Source organism: Crotalus tigris, unplaced genomic scaffold, assembly GCF_016545835.1.
Source record: "Crotalus tigris isolate CLP2741 ecotype Arizona unplaced genomic scaffold, ASM1654583v1 scf7180000018340.3345759, whole genome shotgun sequence".
Classification (NCBI taxonomy): Eukaryota; Metazoa; Chordata; class Lepidosauria; order Squamata; family Viperidae; genus Crotalus; species Crotalus tigris.
The window spans coordinates 1,449,004-1,466,947 of NW_024096953.1; the positions used below are offsets into that span (position 1 = coordinate 1,449,004).

General features: G+C 47.4%; 1 protein-coding gene and 3 long non-coding RNA genes across 5 annotated transcripts in view; 2 read left to right on the top strand and 2 right to left on the bottom strand.

Annotated features, from left to right (window-relative positions):
• Positions 1 to 17,944, top strand: part of ZBTB16 (zinc finger and BTB domain containing 16) — a 125,788-nt gene that overhangs the window by 57,446 nt on the left and 50,398 nt on the right. The gene's annotated exons all lie outside the window — the stretch shown is intronic.
• LOC120311245 lies at positions 422 to 1,430 on the top strand. The gene is made up of 2 exons (XR_005557563.1): positions 422 to 623; positions 781 to 1,430. It is a non-coding gene; the product is annotated as an uncharacterized LOC120311245 (long non-coding RNA).
• On the bottom strand, positions 6,318 to 9,633 carry LOC120311244. Its single transcript, XR_005557562.1, has 3 exons — positions 9,151 to 9,633; positions 8,781 to 8,906; positions 6,318 to 6,903 (listed from the first exon to the last, which is right to left on the bottom strand). It is a non-coding gene; the product is annotated as an uncharacterized LOC120311244 (long non-coding RNA).
• Positions 11,341 to 12,441, bottom strand: LOC120311243. The gene is made up of 2 exons (XR_005557561.1): positions 12,200 to 12,441; positions 11,341 to 11,748 (listed from the first exon to the last, which is right to left on the bottom strand). It is a non-coding gene; the product is annotated as an uncharacterized LOC120311243 (long non-coding RNA).

A 17,944-nucleotide genomic window follows, 5' to 3' on the forward strand; every position in this document is an offset into this window, starting at 1 on the left:
TGCCTCCCCCTTCTTGCCCCGTCCCCCATCCTCCCCGCCCGCTCCCTTGGCGCACGCGGCTTCTGTTTGTTGCCGTGGCCCTGGCCTCATGCCAAGCGCTGGCTGGCTGCCGGCCCGTTTTGAGGGTACAGTATGTAAAGCCAGCGCTGAGCCAAGTTTGTCATCATGAAAGATGATTATGTTTTTTCCCTTCCTGCCTGGGTGGGAGGGGGAGGCGCCCTGATGCTCGAAAACAGCCATGTTAAATTCCAGACACGTTGTTGACAAAAGCACCAGCTACACCTTGGACTTTCTTTTCCTCCCAAGCTGTGCAGTCCCCTTCTCGCCAGATAAGCCGAGGCAGAAAGGGCCGGAGGAGGGCCGCTTCTTAATGCTCCCACAATGGGGTTGTGGGTTTTTTTGGGAGGGCTTTTTTTCAGGGTGGGAGGGGGGCCATGCAGAGAAATTCATGACTTGTTTAATTAGAAGTCGGCTCCCCACATGGAGGAGCCTCTGGTCTGTTGGGGGTGTAATGCGCATACAGCGTTTGCAAAATCCTGAGGTTAAAGAATTGAATTCCAATCAATTTTGGATGCACATCAGCTAAGCAGGCATTTAAGAGAGCGCTAATCTTCAGGTGTGAGGTATACTTTAAGATTAATTTTCAAGCAATAAAGCCAGCCCTTAAATAACAAGGTAGATCAGGATAATCCCGTGGCTCCTGTACTTTTAAGTTTGCTAGAATGAAATCAGGTTCATACTGATTTCAGTGCTCAACTCCAAATTCCCTTCCTTCTTCAGACATTCTCCTGGCTGGGTCTTTTGAAGGCCACAAGTGAGCATCCCACTCAGAATGACCAGCAAGAACAAATCATCACTCTCCTTTGGATCACCTGATGGATCCCTTTAGTTCCTTCCTATATATTAGAACCCCTTACCCCATTCCTCTTAGGAACGAATGGTGGAGCAGAAGGCCTCCATAGATCCTTCATCGGTAAAGAGCAACAGTGGCGGAAGTTCCTCCATTCTTCCATGCAAAGAAGTGGTTGTGGGAACATCTACAGCAGGGTCTTCGGTGTTGATATTTGTTGCTCCTGATCTTAAAATTGGTGCCTGATGTCAGGAGGACTTCACCCCATCTAAGGTTGTTCCTAACATCAACAATGTAGGAAAAGAGTCAAACTTTGAGAAGATATGATGGTGAGAAGTAGAGAATGGGAAGAAGAACTGGTCTTGGGGAAGAGGTGCCTTTGGGTACATCCCTCCCCTAGATATTCATTTCAGTTTTGTATGGAGCCATGGATCAGAAGAATTAAGTGCAGGGGGGACATTATTCCCCACTGTCTCAAGTGTGCCCCTGCAGCAACTGAAAAGTAGAGAAACATGGTGCCTACCCTTGGAAAAATGCCACTTTTCATTAAAATTGCTCTCTTGTTGTGTTTACATTGAAAGATTGTGTAGGTGTGTTTTCTCATGGCAGTGTTTATAGCAACTGTTTCGTGTACATGCAGGATAATTATAGCTGTGGAAAGCACATGCACATGCAAACACCTATGTGGTAACCTGGGTGTGTGACCAAAAAATGCATGGCTTGGAAAGAGGGATGGTGGAAAATCTGTTTAGTCTATGTTATCAGCGTGGCTTTCTTTAATTCCATGTTTTCAAGCCAATGCTCAAATTACAAATTTGAGCATCTCCTGAATTTTATACTATAATGCAATTTGTCAATTTAGTTTTAAACAGTACAATATGTGTCAGGGAAATGTCTTCTCAAAAATGCATGCCCTCATGTAACTAAGGCACCAAAACACAACTGGAGAATATTGTTTAGAAGAGCTTCTAAAAAGAAAAGCATAGCTTTGGAGTGACGTGCACAGCTCAGATTTTAGTACAAACTTTTTTTTCCAGTTCCTTCCTCCCAAACTAGGACAGGAATGAGGCAAACCAAAGTTACCCCTGAAAAAATTAAGGTGGTGCAAAACCAGCAACCGCAACTCTTCTATCTCTGCTTTTTCCTCCAAATCACAAAAGAGGCCCAAGGAGGGTTGAGGCTGGGATCTGACCACGCTTTGGGGTCCATAGCTCACCGGGCCTTTTCAAAGGGCAGGTGGGTCTGTTGAGCCCCACCAGCCTCAGGAAACAACCCCTGACCTTGTGCAGCAAGAGGGTGACTGTGCTTGGATGGAAGACAGAAATAGCCACCTCTGGAGCTGTAGTTGAGGAAATGGTTGATTGTTTGAAGGACAGGTAGAATGGGACCTTAGGCACCTACCACACCCGCCACATTCATAAAGTAGCCCACTCTTTCTAGGGGGCATATTAGGGAAATTAACTCTACAGGATCAGAACTTGCAGTCTAAACTTCATTGAGGAAGCCAATCTGGGCATCTGGAGCGGAGGTGCTGTGTGAACTCTCACGAGGCGGCTGCGGTTTATCTACTGAAGTGGTAGCCCTTCAGACTCAGGTGGCCCTTGTTCCTTGTTTTCTTGGTTAGGGGAGTGCCTGCCCCCTTCCCCCCCCTGTCCAAGTGGTCTTCTCTGTGTCCCTTTTTCTGGAGACCATGCCTGCTTCCCCTGCTTCCCTTCCCCCTGGAATGCAAGCTCCATGGCCGCCGAGGTAAACGGGGCCAGGTCCTCAGCTCCAGTGGCTGACAGGATAAGAAGCATCCTTGATGGAGCCACAGCTGGACCCACTCCAGAGGTTATGGGATCCTCTGGGATGAACCAGAGGAGCCCAGCCCCCCCCCCACACTTAAAGTGCTGGCCATCCATTCAGGGGGGGGGGGGCAAGACCTGTAGATGCCAGCTCTCCCCGAGGGGGGTTTGCCCCCTGAGCAGCCTTCTTGAGGGGCTTCTGCCCCCTCCCCTCTCTTGGCCCTGCAGCCCTGGAAGACCCACATCTCAGCACTTGGGCTTTCCGTGCAGCCCCCCAATAGCTCACTTTCCCCTTCGATTCCTGCGGGAAGCCCACCTGGAAGGTGCAGGATCAGATTAGCAGAATCCAGGCGGTCCTCGGCTTACGAACACAATCCCCACATTTCTGTCATTAACTGAAATGGGTGTTAAGTGAGTTTTGCCTTCTTGCCACAGTTATTAAGTCAATCACTACAGTTGTTAAGTTAGCAACACGGCGGTTCTGTGAATCCGGCTTCCCCATTGGCTGTGCTTGTCAAAAGGTTACAAAACGGGAACACGTGACTCTGGGACACTGCAGCCATCATAGATATGAGCCAGTTGCCAATCATCCAAATTTTGATCACGTGACCAGGGGAATGCTGCAACGGTCGTAAGTGTGAAAAAGGTCCATAAGCCACTTTTTTCAGTGCCCTTGTAACTTCAGACGGTCACTAAAATAACTCTTGTAAATTGAGGACCATCTGTAACAGAATAACAGAATTGGGAGGAACCTTGAAGGTCCTCTAGTCCAACCCCCTGCTCAAGCAGGAACCCCATACTGTTTCAGACGAACGGTGGTCCCGTCTCTTCTGAAATGCCTCTGGGGTTCGAGGTTCACGCTCAGGCTGTCCCCCCACCCAGCCAGCCTTCCTCCCAGAGCAAAGGGCCCCTGCGCCCCTTGCCCTCTTGGGGTGCCCTCCTGCCGGCCAGCCATCCGCCTTTGCCCCTCTTCAGGGGGCAGCGGCCGCCCCTTCCCACGGCTGCCCAGGGTGGCTCTGCTGCTGCTCTTCCCTGGCCGGGCTCCCGCGGCCTCCTCGGGTTTTGGCCGGGTGCCCAAATTTATTCCCCAAGTGATGTCATCGGCTTGCCGGCAGGGCTGGATGTTCTGCCAACATTCCAGCGAGTTTATGATCGTTGGCAGATGCGCAGCCAAGAACACACTGTACCCGCAGCAGAAATTAATGCAGGCTTGAGTGGAGGCCAACCCCGATACACAAGAGAGGAAGGCGGGCGGCAGGGCTGGAGGGGGGGAGGGGGAGGGAGAGAGAGAGAGAGAAAACACAAACTGTTTAATGCTGTTTATAAATTATACACTTGCTGATGAAAAATACATTTCTTTCCCTTCCTCCTCCTGCGCATACCTTTTTAAATCTATCTTTTAATTTATTTATTTTCAGCCTCGAGAGTTTAAGCTGATTCAAATAATTGTTTTTTTGCTTTCAGCTCCTGTATTGGCAGGGATGCTGAGCTGCTGCCCCTGTTCTGCCCCCCCTTCTCCCCACCCAGCTTTTACCCGACGATCCAGGTTTTTTCCTTCTCCGTACTCGGTCTTCCTGAAGACCTCTTCCCCCCCCCCCCCCCATTTTTCTCTTCTTCAAGGGCTCGCTTCTGCAACACCCTTGGGAAAGCAAAACAGCCCTGGCTGCTTCTTGTTTCAGGCTGTTTGCTGCTGTTCAGTGTCCAGGGTGACTAACCTTTCAGCAAGCTTTTGTTTTTTAAGATGCTAGTCCTCTGCAGGGGAGCCAGAACTTCCAAGAGTTTAGCAGAGACCAGGATAATAGAAAATATGGTTTCAGGATCAAAAATCAGAGCAGTTTGTGACGGGGAGCTGATTTGTCCCCAGTCTCCATCCAGCCTGGATGCTGTTTTTATGGACACCACCCAGAAATGCAGGGTGTGTGGGTAAATGCAGACAATTTACTACTTTTACATGGCTTTGGTTGTTGTGCCCTCCCCCAAAAAACCCTAAACCCAAGCCCACAAAAAAAAAAAACCTTGCTAATGTTTATCATTTGCCAACAGGCTCGACAGATTTCTGCTTCCTGTTGAGCATCTCCGCTGTAAAGCCCCCGCGTTGCTAAGGAGCCGCTCTCCGTACTGTAATGGGCTGATTGTGTATTCTGTTCAGCACTGTATTTTATTTTTGTATGCAAGGCAAAGTGTTTTGATGGAGAACGATTGCAGAGTGTCTGGAGGCTGTTGGGGAGTTTTATAGGCCGTACAGTACACTGCGTGCCTTCTGAAACGGAACACAGGCTGTTGAATTTTGGATAAGGGGTGTCATGCTCTCCCCCCCCCCCAGCTTGCACAGTCAGAGAGAACTTGGTTTTCTGGGGCAGGAGCAGGGAGGTGGACATTGTGTAATAACTTCGCTTCCCACTTTTGGGGGGCAGAGTTGGGGTTTGGGGCCTCAAAGGATGGGAGGGTGTCAGAGAGGGAGAGATCAAGATTTTGTTCCTTCCGTGCTTTTTCTCCCTCCCTTTTTAGGGGGTGGGTGGTCAGTGTGACCCTCTGATGGCTCTTCCAGTGTAGTGTGGCATTTCGGGGAGCTGGCTGGATTTTTGGATTTAAAAGTCTCCTTTAGGGAGGATTAGTGTGCAAGAGGGAGGAAGTGTTTTTAGTGTTACACTCTTGTTTGTCTGGAAGTTGGGCAGAGGTTGGATCAATATCTTGATGGTGTATGGTGCAAGTCCTTCTACACACAAGCACACACACTCAGGAACACTACTTGCTCCTGGTGAGGAGGTTTAGGCTCCTCTGTTTTAGACCCAGCTAGGAGTCCATTCAGATCAGCAAGGGCTGGGGTGAAGCAGAAGCTTCAACCATCGGTGGTCCAGAAGTAAGGATGCTCTGCTTCATTTCATCTGCAGCCCAAAGAACCAACAACCAGGGATCCAACCTAATTTGCAGTATCCTTGTTAACCGCCATAGTCTTCTACGGAACCACAGTCTGGGCCAAGCACTGGAACTCCTGATGCATCCTTTGTGATTCTTGCTCCAGGTCACAGGGACCATACAATCCTGCCGTGGGGCAGGTGCAGATGTCCCCAGATGTGCCATCCAAAGGGACCTTCAGTGAGATCACATCTGGCTCTCTGATCGCTTAGACCAATGATTCTCGCCCTTGGCAGGTTGAAGACAGTTGCTAGCTTGGGGGATTCTGGAAGCTGAAGTCCACCCGCCTTCCAAATTGCCACAGTTGAGAAATGCTACTTTAGCCTGGGGATGCTGAAAGTTGAACCAAGGCTTCAGTAGGCAACACAGATGTTCTGCTGTGGCCTTTGGTTCTTCCATGGAGGCTTCAAATCTTATAGAGGTACTGAATCCATGGCTGAGTCCTTTGGGAAATGGATGACTCCTGGTTTGTTTTGAGGGAGCTTCGCGAATGGATGTTCTGGATAAAGTCTGCTCAGAGGGGAGAGAGGTCCAGGATGCCTTATGGTTGGACAGATGTCTTCAGACTTCTCCGAAGTGCTCTCTTTCTCTGTCTCTCTTTCTCTCTGTCTCTTTGTATGTTTGTGTGTGTTCCTCTAGTATAGGGATCTCCAAACTTGGCCACTTTAAGACTTGTGGACTTCAACTCCCAGAATTCATGGCTGTCTAGGGAATTCTGGGAGTTGAAGTCCACAAGTCTTAAAGTTGCCAGGTTTGGACACCCCTGCTCTAGTATACTTTTGTCCTGTCCGCTTTCCATATGTTTGACAATGTTCCCTTTAAAGCAGCCCATGAGAGTAATGAATATGATGGGGCGATATAGCTTGGCGGTGAAACCCACAGTGCAGAATTCAAATTGTGCTTATTTTCCCCTTCGTGAATTAGTTTCGGAAACTTTATTTCTCTATTTATTAAAATTTTACACCTCTGGGCAGATCACTGATAAAAATAAGAAAATCTGCATGAAAATACCAAAGCCACATCAGCCCCATCTGTAATAGCGATAATGGCCAAGTTGGTGATGTGGGGGGGGCCTTAACCCAGAAAACGAAGCATTGGAGGCTCAAATAATCCTGCAGAGAGTGTTGCTTTGTGGTTTAAAAAAGGAAATAAGACATTGACATGGATCTTCAATTTAAAAATCTGCCTTGTGATCTGTTTAGAAAAAAAAAAGAAGAAAGAAAAAAAGCACATACCCCTGCCCTTAATATGCTTCTGTCTGTGGCTTTGGAAGCTGAATTATTGTCTTCTGTATGTTCAACAGCAAAGGAAATGGGTCTTGGACCAGATTCGGTGAGGAGGGGAGACTTTTATCTGGGGGAACAGAGAGAGGAAACTAGAGTAAACCCAGTGGCTTTCTTCTTTTTTTCCCTTCCTTTTTCTTTTTTCCTGGGCAAAAGAAGAAAACGAGGGAATGGGGTAGAGAACAGGCTAAATTTAAAATTGTAATTGGCTGACTTCCACAAGCTTGCGGGTGTTTTAATGACTCATAATAACTTCATTTAAAACCAGCTGAGCAGAAAATAGATTGGAGAAGAGCCTCAAGCCATTATGGATTTCTCTGGGTTTGGTTTTTTTTTTTTTTTAGCTTCCCCCCCCTTTTGCTTCCTTCCCCCACTTCCCCCCACCCCCTCTTTTTTGACAAGCCGTTTTCGGCAACCAGCAAGGGTGCTCTGAAGACTTGGCTGACTTTCTCTCTCTCTCTCTTTTAGAGTTGGTGGTCTGCCCGAGAGAGATTCTATAGAACCCGGGCTTTGTGTGATATTTTTTCTGTAGGTGTATGTTTGTGTGTATGTGTGTAGACTGATTAAAAATAGATGCCTTGAGGTATTATTTTAGCATCAGTGTGTGGAGAATGTTTCTTTTTCTTCTTTTTTTCCCTTTTTGCACTTTTGATGTGGTAAATGGGACATAAATAAAATTGTTTTTGAAATGACTGAATTAATTAGGTAGTAAAGTGACGGCAGGGCATAAATTTGCTTTGCCAAGTTTTTTTAATTTTTTTTTTTTTATTTTCCTCTTCTTTTGCAAACATCTGATTACCTCCACCTTTCTCCCCTTCTCTGTCTGGCCCTGCCTTCTTCCATCTCCATTTTTGACGCTGGCTGAATCATGTTTGAGGGCGCATTTTAGGGTCACTGATGGCACACGGTGTGCTCTGGCAAGCGGAGAGAGGGAAGATTGGGTGCCTGTGAAATTTTGGAGGATTGCAACGTCAGAAAATATGCGAGTTATGAAACTGTGGCTGGAAAGGAAGGCAGCTCGGAGTCATGGCTGGCCATAACTCAGGAATGGGGAGAGGCTGCCAAAAAACGTGACTGCTCTCTTTCATGTCTCTCTAGATGTAAACAGGCGAAATACATTTGTAAGCCGTGAAGGATGGAGGTGCCATCCTTGACACCCGGGCCAGTTATATGGCCCTGCTAACAGCAACAGAAACAGCAACCCTCGGCAGAAAAAAGGACAGGAAAGGGGGGGACGAAGAGAAGAAGGGGCAATGTGCCTCTGCACACACAAGTCATGTTTTTGATCCCAGGGACCCCCAAAACAGGGGCCAAGCAAATTGCATTTGGGGCCAGAGCCTGTCCAGGGGGGCTCTCGCAGCAGAAGATTTGACCGCCTGCCAATCTGGCCCTGTTTTGCAGAGTGTGGTGTGCAGCTGTTGTGCCAGTCTCAACTAGAAAGAGGCCCAGAACCAAGGGCCAGAGAGCCAGCCTATCTGCCAAAGGGTCCCCTCATCTATTCCTTATAGGCTGTTTTCAGACATGGAAAAGAAACAGAAGATCCCTTTCTTCCCTTCTCCAGCTTGGCTCCTCCGGGTTTCACTGGTAGAGGAGGCGATGGAAAAGTCCAGGCTGACAGGTCTGCACTGGCCATTGCCTGGTCCAGAAGAGAGGCGGGTTGACAGCTCTCTCTGTCCTCAACTCTTGGTTGATTCCCACGGCCTGCCCAACTTTTGGTCAACTTTTTCGAACCAACAGTCTCACCTGAGTGATCTCCCCCTCCCCAGTAGTGGCTCCAGGCCAAAGGTAAGAGGCAAAAATGAAGACTGATAAATGAATTGGAAGTGAGAAGACACTTAGGACCCCACAGTTCAAGCCTGAGCTGCAGATCTTCTCTTCTATCAGTTAGAAGACAAATTGTTGACTTCAGTGCATATCATCTTTTAAAATTTGTCCGTCAAAACCAACCTTCTGATGCATCAATAATGATCTGGAGCACCTTGGAACTCAATACCAGCTTCTTCAGGATTCAGGCCCATGGACATGGCAATCCTGTCCTCAAAGTGGGGCTGCCAGCAAGGAAAGTTGAGAGGCCTTCAGAGAAAAGAGAGAATGGTGTACCTTTGGGGGGTTCTGGTCAGATTTCATTTGAGGTAAGGGCAGGATGCCAGTTGCACACATCTTGCCATCTGCCCCCTCCCCAAATCTGCAGCATCCTGTCCTGATCCCCCTCCTTGGTTGTGAGCCCAATTGTGTGTTAAAAAGTGAGACATCACACGTCAGAATCATATAAGGGTAGCCCAGTTGCATTCAGGAACAATGTGACCTCATAACTTACAACCACTTGCAGTGAATCACTCCAGGACTCCAAAGTCAGAGCATTGGGGTCTCGTTTCTGCACCGCTGCCTGCTGAACAAAGAGAGCCCTCAGTCCCACCCAAAGAGAGGGAAAAGGGTACAATCACATCCAGGTGGCCTGATCCCAGAAGCATTTGCTCTCTGTTCCTTGGTGTCTTCAGCTCAACCTGCCATCTAACCAATCTTATCCCAACCACCTCTCCCAAAGCAGCATACAATAGAATTTTGCTTATTTCATGGTGTCTGAATCGGTTGGTTTTATGTGAGAGGATCTTTTCAGATGATTACTCAATTTAATGTGGAGAGATCTTCAAGGAATGGGGTTTGGAGCAGGATGGGTTCTTTCTCAACCTGGACACACATTCATAAAACAATTTCAGTCATTCCAGTAGATGAGGACCCAACTCTATACCCATACTGGAGCTGAACTTGAAAGGCCCAGATTCACAAACTGACCGGTACGTTGTCCAACTTACCCCCCCTTTTTTTAAATGTTCAGAAAACACATTTATGCTGTTATCATTGAATGGAAATGTGATCATATCCTGCCTTTGATAATCTATTTCTTAGAGAGCGGGGGGGGGAGGGAGGGAGGGAGGGAGGGAGAGAGAGAGAGAGAGAGAGATCATTTGCTTAAACAAGGAGGAACGGCCCTGAGGTGCTGTCTGTCTCTCTCAGCCCATGAGAGTTGAAGCTTCTCCTTGCTCTAGTCAATGACCTCAGGAGATTTGGGATGAGTAAAGTTGAAAGTTATGAAGGACGGCAGAATATCTCAGGCCAAGCCAGGAAACATCAAACATCTGGCTTGCCACCACCCATAAAGAAAGGGCTAGCCAAGTCCTTTCTTCACAGAGATACCGTACTAGGGCTAAAGAGAAATGGTCTTGTGACCCATGAGAAACAGTACCCTTGTGGGAGTCCCAGAGCATGAATTCTGGACAAATATAGTCCTTAGTCCTTGGTTCAAATCCTTCTGTTTTTACCAAACTGGAAAGAACTGAATTCTCAAATCCTGTCAACTTTGGGAGCTCTTCCTCCAGCTCTCTGTTTCTCCTCATTTGCTTCTCTCCATCTCCTTTTCTCTTCTACCTCATAAAATGCTAGGGACGGGCAAATAATTGAATTAGTAGGTTTATAAAGTTAATAGGCCATCATTTATCTGGCCCTCTGGAAGAGACAACAGGTTTATTGGTGGCATTTGTACACCTAGGCAAAGGAAAGGAAAGCGTCAAGGGCACTTTAGTATTTAAACAGATGTTCCTTGTTGATATTCTTGATAGCAGTGGATTGACTTGGTTAAAAAGGGGGAATGCTAGACAGAGTATTTTGGTTTTTAAATCACTGAGCTAGTATTCATGGAAAAGAGAATGTGCTTGATGCGTGTGGTTGCCTCTTGCCCTGGCAGTGTCTTCCACATATTTTAGTCATGCTCTCAACTCCTCTGTTACAAATAAATAAATAAGTTGAGGGTGGTGAGGTCGCAGTTCTGCTCAGCAGGTTGATCCCATCTCTCCCTCATGCAAATGGCTGCACAAAAATTAATCACTGGCCCTGCCTGCATCAGCATTGCCCATTTTTTTCACTTCCTCTCTAACCACCCAAATCTTTCCACTTTCTCAACCAGCAATTTGAATGTCATTTTTACCTGGCAGGTGCCATTTAATAATGCTTTGGAAAGGAGGTAGTAAAAACAGGTTTCGCATACAGATTTCTCGCACTGCTTAAAATGAAGAAGAGACAAATGAGACAAGGAGGGGCGTTTGTGTGCACGCAGGCTGTTGTTTGGATGTGTCTGCTTGCATCTCCCTTTCCAGAACATCAACCGTTGCACTGTACAACATCACACTTCAGTTAGAGAGAGAAGGGGAAGGAGAAATCAAAGGGTTGGAGGCGAGAGGGATCTTTGCATCCAGCCGTGTCTGTGTGTGACAGTTAAGGCTTATACACACCAAAGGCAATTGGGTAGGTGTCACTTTTTAACCAGTTAGAACATTTTTACTACTTCCTAACATCAGAAGTACAACCTTCTGAGCAGGGTAGATTTGCCTCCTCCATCAAGCCAGTAAAATTGGGGTTTGGTGAGCAGAAAGAAGGGGGGCTAGACACAGCTCTGCTGGGTTCCCATATTTCGTGGCCCACTGAATGTTTTTGCAGAAGGCATAAACCCATCTTTAAAAGACTGGCTGCTGGCTTTTATTCAAAGGAGTTGATCTAGACAGGCAGCAGCTGATCAATTGCCTCTGCATTTTTCAGCCTCAAATCCCAGGAGGGATAGAAGGGAATCTATTTTTCCCCCTTTAAACAAATGCAAAACAACCCTTTTCCTAGGAAGATTTGGCAGATGGAGCTTGGTGGATTTGGGTCTCCAACTGGAACGTGCTTCCTGCCTTGGTCTTCACCTTCTGCATCTCCTCTGGCTGGTTGCCTCCAGGGGAAAGTAGAAAGCCTTGTCCAGGTGAGGTGTGTTGGGTTCTGAAATCAGAATGGCCTCTCTCGAATGGATGGGGACCATTTTCAGGTGGAGAAAAATGGATGCTGTCGCCCCAGAGATGTTCTACATCAATCCCACTTTTCTGTCCTAGGTGGAATTTATTTGATGAAAAGAGTGTCTGAATTAGTTCTGCCAACATGCAGATGAGCAATCAAATAGGAAGCCACCTAATCAAGGAAGAACCAAGAACAATCCCACCAGCACTGATAGTATAAGCCACTGCATATAAATAAAGGGCAAACTCTGCTCCCTCCTAGCCCTGATGATGCTACCTAGTTGGGTTATAAAACGACTGCAAGAAAACAACCAAGCTCAGTGAGCACCAAGGACCCCACAGTCCTCCCCCTCCTCCCCCACAACCCATTCCCATTGATTAAGAGTTCAAAAGGTGTGCCTCCCCCCCCCTCCTGCCCCCATTACACATGGCAAAGGTAAAGGGGCAGCCAGGTGGGACAACTTGAGAACATGGTCTTATTCCGGAAGGTCAGGCTTTCAGCAGAATCCTCGTGGTACAGAAAAATCACTTGTTTTTGCCAACCTTGTTGAAGGGGGAGGATCTGCTTAGGATCTGGTGCCCAGTCTGATCCAGCTCCTCCAACACATTGCAGCTTCTTGGCAGCACATTCTTGGGTCCCGTCCTTCCAGGTTCAGCCATCAGGAAGTCGGCTGCCACCATGGGCAGCTTGCTAAAAATACTTCCTTTTGTCTTTTCCTTTCGCTGACCGCACCTTCCCCAAAGTGGTGCCGGGTTTTATTCTGTTTTTAAAAGTCCTGCTTCTGTGAAAGCTGCTGGGCTTTGTTATGATGGGGGAGGGAGGTTGAATCCAGTTACCCTTCCTTGATGTACTGTATGACTTTTGAGTGTTCTGTCCTCAATGTTCTGGGCTTTTAATAAATCTCTCTCCTTGTTTTTCTGAAACCCCGGAGTCATGATGAGGCTGGCTGAGGCTGGCTGACATTTTCCTGGTGACTCACATAGTAAAATTAACCTTGAACTATTTGCATATGCAGCCGCTGTGTTCCCTGGCTCCTATTTTCCTCTCCCTGTGTTTGTGTGCGCGTGTGTGTACACACACATAAGCACACACAAACACACGCGCTTCTCTGGTCCTTTTATGCCTGACTGTGCAGATTGCAAGATTTCTGCCCAGGTCTCACTTTTTGTTTTCCTGATTTGATTTAGCACGGGGTGGGCAGGAGGGTGTGTATGCTCGCATTTGTGTAGTGTGTGTGTGTGTGTGTGGTGTGTGTGTGTGTGCTGGAGGGCAGGCAGCAGTTTCTGCTTCCAGTACACATCTACTTGAGCGAGCGAAAGAACAGCCAGTCCCTGGCCTTTGGAAACTGGCAGGCCGCTTCCCTCGCTGTTCCCTGACTGATAAGGAGTACTGTAAATAAGACTGTACGGGCTGCTGTAAGATGCCCCGGCCTGCACTCATTGTTCTCTCGCTGTGTTTTTCGGGTCAGCTCTCTGGGTACGCGCTGTACTTCCCTTATGCAATCAAGCCTCAATGGAACATTCAAGATGTTTATTTGGAAGTCCCGGCTGGGTTGGGTTGAGTCTTGAAAGTCTCCAGGACTGGATGATGGCAAAATGTTGATGTTTGGGAATTGACCTGGAGATCTCTGCCCTCTGGCCTTTCACGTGTTTAGGAAGGCTCTTGATCATCTGGGTCATGGTTGTCCCAAAGGTGCTTTTTCCAAAAAGCCACTGGACTTTCTTGGGATTTTTTTCCCCCTTGGAAACTTTTCTCTTCTCATCCAAGAAGCTTCTTCAGTTCTTCAGAAGTTCTGAAGTGAAGAAGCTTCTTGCATGAGAAACGACATGTTTTCAAGGAAAATAACCAAGAAAGTCCAGTTGCCTTTTGGAAGTGCATCCCATGTGGTGAAGACGAACCTCTCAATCTGAGTTTCTCCAAGCCTCATGTTGCCTCCTTTTTTGTGTCTTTTCTTTCTTGTTCCTTTCTCCTTCCTTGTGGATAGTGGACAAGTTTGGCTAGGACATTTATAAACTCTTGGACCATTGTTTTGTGAAGAGGGCATTAAAAGAGGCTGGTAGACTTCACTTGAGCCTGAAGCTTTCCCAGACTCTCCCCAGTTATCTAAAATACTGGTGATTCCTACACAGGACTAGCAGCATGAATGCAAATCAGGAATGTTTCGTTAATATTTACTTCCCTGTTTAGCATTTTAGAGCCATCTATGAATAACTGGCTACGTTTCGTACTGTATATGTTTACATAAGAGTAAATCTTGGTAGGCACACAGGAATCCCAAGCTGCCCTTGACTTTCAAGGACCAGTTTGGCTGCCAGTGGTTGCTTAGCATGGATACTGGATTTGCACCAGTTGTCCATGATCACGCTTAATTAATTTTATCTTTTATAACAGAATAACAGAGTTGGATGGGACCTTGGAGGTCTTCTAGTCCAACCCTCTACTCACGCAGGAGACCCTATAGGGTTTCCTGCCTGAACAGCGGATTGGACTAGAAGACCTCCAAGGTCCCTTCCAACTCTGTTATTCTGTTTTGGAGTTTAACGTTGCTGGTCACTTCAAGTGTTTCCTGGAACAGAAACCCAAGATATACCAGATCTACCCAGGAGTAAATAAAATGTTTTGCATTGGGCTTAGCCCCCAAACCCATTGCTGAAATAATGGAAGTTGACACAGCATAATTTTGGGGTTCTACCCTTATCTGTCCATCAGAAACGCTGGAGAAGGAGGCCCAGATGGAAACTGTTGCTATACAACCCTCCTGTAACACACACATCTCCCCCAATTGCCCAGGGCCCCCTGAAGGGCTGAAGAATGCCTGGTCAAGCCAATCACCTTCTTTTATGGAAGCTGCTTTCAAACCCAGACCAGAGTTCGGTTTGCAAGCCCCACTCCTTCCTCGCCCCTGCCCATGTGCAGAGTTACTTCCTCTTCTCCCTGAGTTGCTGGCAGTAGTCCAGTGGGGAAGCGGAGCTGCAGGGACCGAAGAGATTGCCGGTGGGTCAAGAGAAACCTTCTGATCCTTGCCCCCCACCCTGGCAGTGAGAGCTGCCCTTTTGTGACCAGATTCTGGAACAAAACGTCTCCCAAAGAGCCCCCCCTCCCCCGGGTGGCAGGCATCTCCGGTTTCTCAAGTAGAGCTGACCTTTCTAATTAGGAAGGTAATGAAGCCGTGTTTATTATTTAAGCAACAGGGCTGGCTGAAGGTGACATCCCCTCCCGTTCCCTTCCTCTCTTCTTGCTTCTCGGACAGAGAGCCCTGGGGCCCATCTGTGCTGCCTTGCAGGGCCCTGATTTTGCAAACCAGCTCCCGCTGCCTGTCTCTTTCCCCTGCGGGAGCATCGCTAACCTTACCCTGCCTTCTCCTCCCCGCCCTGGCTGTGATGTCAGGGCCCTGCCTTCCCCCCACCCCACTCCCCCAGCCCCCTGGATCCTGCTTTCTTTTGAGGGCCCGGCCATTTGGCTTAGGTACACTTGAGTTGTTTTGAATGCAAACTTGACATCCACCCCTCCTGTTCCCCCCCCACAAAGCAGCCGGGAACGGCTTACGCACAGTAAACAGGCAGACTGTCTTATTGATTAACAGATGAGGCCTTTATTATCGATCAAAGCTTGGCGAGAAAATTTATCACTTTTAATTTCACTGCTGCCAAATTTTTCTGCCTCTGAGCCAGCCGTTACTGAGGCAATTTAAAGGCAGGGGAATTATTCTCTGGAGGGGAGGGGGGGCAAGGGGCATCTGTTTATTTCCTCCCTTCTAGGGGCACACCGGGCGAGGGAGGACCTGGGAGGGTCGCTGGGGTGGGAAGGCAGAGGTGTGGAGGGCTAAGGGAAGGTTGTCCATGAGGGCTGGAAGGAGATTTTGGCCCTGCTCAGTCAGGCCACGGATTACACGGCGAGAAGCCCGGAAGGTTTTCAGATGTCCTAAGTCTCTGCTGCAAGGTCTTCGGCAGAGGCCTCGCATGGCCAGCCTTTGGAAAGCACTGAGGAGCACACATACACACACCCCAGACACAACCTGCAACTTCTCCATAGTGAACCCAGCAGCATCATGGGTTCATCCCCATCCACTCTACTCTGGCTGATGGATTATGTTTCTCGATGCCTACTTGAAGGCACGGGGAAACTATGCCTTCTAGAACAGCTTTGGCCAACCTGTGGCATGGCTGGCTGGAAGCGATGAGAGCATGGCATGGCTGGTGTGGGAGGCTGATCTAGTCCAACGGGGCTGTAGTTTTCTGGAAGAGCCGCCCTGGGACCGGGGCCTGTTCTGGGGGGAGGGGGAGAAAAGGTGGCCTCAGAGTGGTGGGCCTGTTGCTGCTCTACGTCTTGGCTGGGAGGAATCACCCACTTGGGGTTCTTCTAGGAGAGCCCTCTCTTCCTTAAAGACGAAATTCCCCCTACCTTTTCATTCTAGAAAACCATTTTTAGGTTTTATCTTCCTTCCTTCCTTCCTTCCTTCCTTCCTTCCTTCCTTCCTTCCTTCCTTCCTTCCTTCCTTCCTTCCTTTCTTTCTTTCTTTCTTTCTTCCTTTCTTTTGTCAGGCCGTCCCTCAATCTCCTTGGAAGTGGTGAATCAAACTTCCGGGTCCAGCCCTTGAGTTCACCATTTTGGCCTAGTCTCTCTAAGGGGCTTTATTTCAATTTGCCAGTTACTCATGGCTGTGCAGATGGGAGCCCTGGGTTCATTTCCCTTGTTATAATAAGAGCCCTACCAACCAACAGTTGCCTCCTGCCTTGGTGCACATTTTCTAAGAAATCCCACAAATACCACACTTTAACGATAGTTGTGGAAATTATCTTTCGGTCTGGTGTGTCGTTCTTATCTGATAGTGTCATCGCTGTTGTCTCGAGCCTTTTGTGTGCTGACGGGGTGTTGTGATCATTAGGGGAGTGTTAGAAAGCACAGAAAAACAAGGCTGCTTACCACTCTGCTAATCAGGATGTTGGACCCTCTTAATTCTAGCTGGAAATTCGGTGTTTGTTTTTCATTACTCTTTTTTGCAAAAGAGAATACTTTGTGTCCACATTGAAACTCACACGACCCATCTGATGGTGTTCCTTCATTTTTCCAATACTGCGCAAATATAATTCTTGCCACTATTATAACATGCAAAGTCAAATACCGTATATGCTTCGTTTACCAGTCTTTTCTGGCATTATACCTAATAAAAAAAAGTTCAGGTTTAAAATCTAGGTGTTTTCCCAACATCTTTTCTAGCCAGGCGTGTATCTTTTTCCAATAACTCTTTGCTTTGACACATGTCCACCAAACGTGGTAATAAGTGCCTGACTTATGTTTGCATTTCCAACATCTATCTGACATGTTTTTAAACATTTTTGCTAGTCTTGCTGGTGGCAAGTGCCATCTATGAAACATTTGATATAAATTTTCTTTGTAGGGAGTTGACATTGTCAGTTTGTAATTTCTTTCCCACAAATTTTGCCATTTTTCTAATTCTATATTGTATCCAAAATATTAGAATGGGTGGAGATGGCTAGACTGACTCTGAGACTGAAAGAAAAAGAAGAAACGGAATATTATCAAACTTGGGACTTGGCTAGAGGGAAAAAATAAAGGATTAGGAACTAAATATGTATTAGCGAATGTTAACTCAGCAGCATGTTTGTTGAACAAATACTACTGAATGTATGGGAAAAAAATCAATATTTTTTTTTTAAAAAAGAAACTCACGTGGCCCAGATAATCCCATCTCTGCATTGCTGGATCCCCTATCCATCTATTCAGCCATCTTTCCCCAGCCAGGAGCTCCACAGACGGGGGCATTTTGGGCCCTTGACCTGGAGTATTTGACAAGGATACCGGCTCTCTTCCCCTCTCACGGAGCAGACTGGGAATGCAGGCTAGCCCTGCCCTAAGCACTTTCCCCTGGCATTGCCTTTTGGTTTCTTTTTACTCCTGGCATCTTTCTTCTGTGCCATCATCCAGTTGGGTTGTCCCAAAGATGCTTTTTCACGAGGCAACTGGACTTTCTTGTATTTTCTTTGAAGACCTTTCGCTTCTTATCCAAGAAGCTTCTTCAGCTCTGACTGGATGGAGCTGTAGAAGCTTCTTGGATGAGAAGCAAAACATCTTCGAAGAAAAGCAAGGAAGTCCAGTTGCCTGGTGAAAAAGTATCCTTGGGATAACTATGACCTGGAGGACTGAGAATCTCCATAGACATCCAGTTGGGTTGCTTGCCTGCTTTCTTCCTGAACTTAAAGGGATTTATGAGCACGTGTCCTCCACATCACAAGGGCCTGGAGATGCTCTGTTGAGGCCATTCTCAA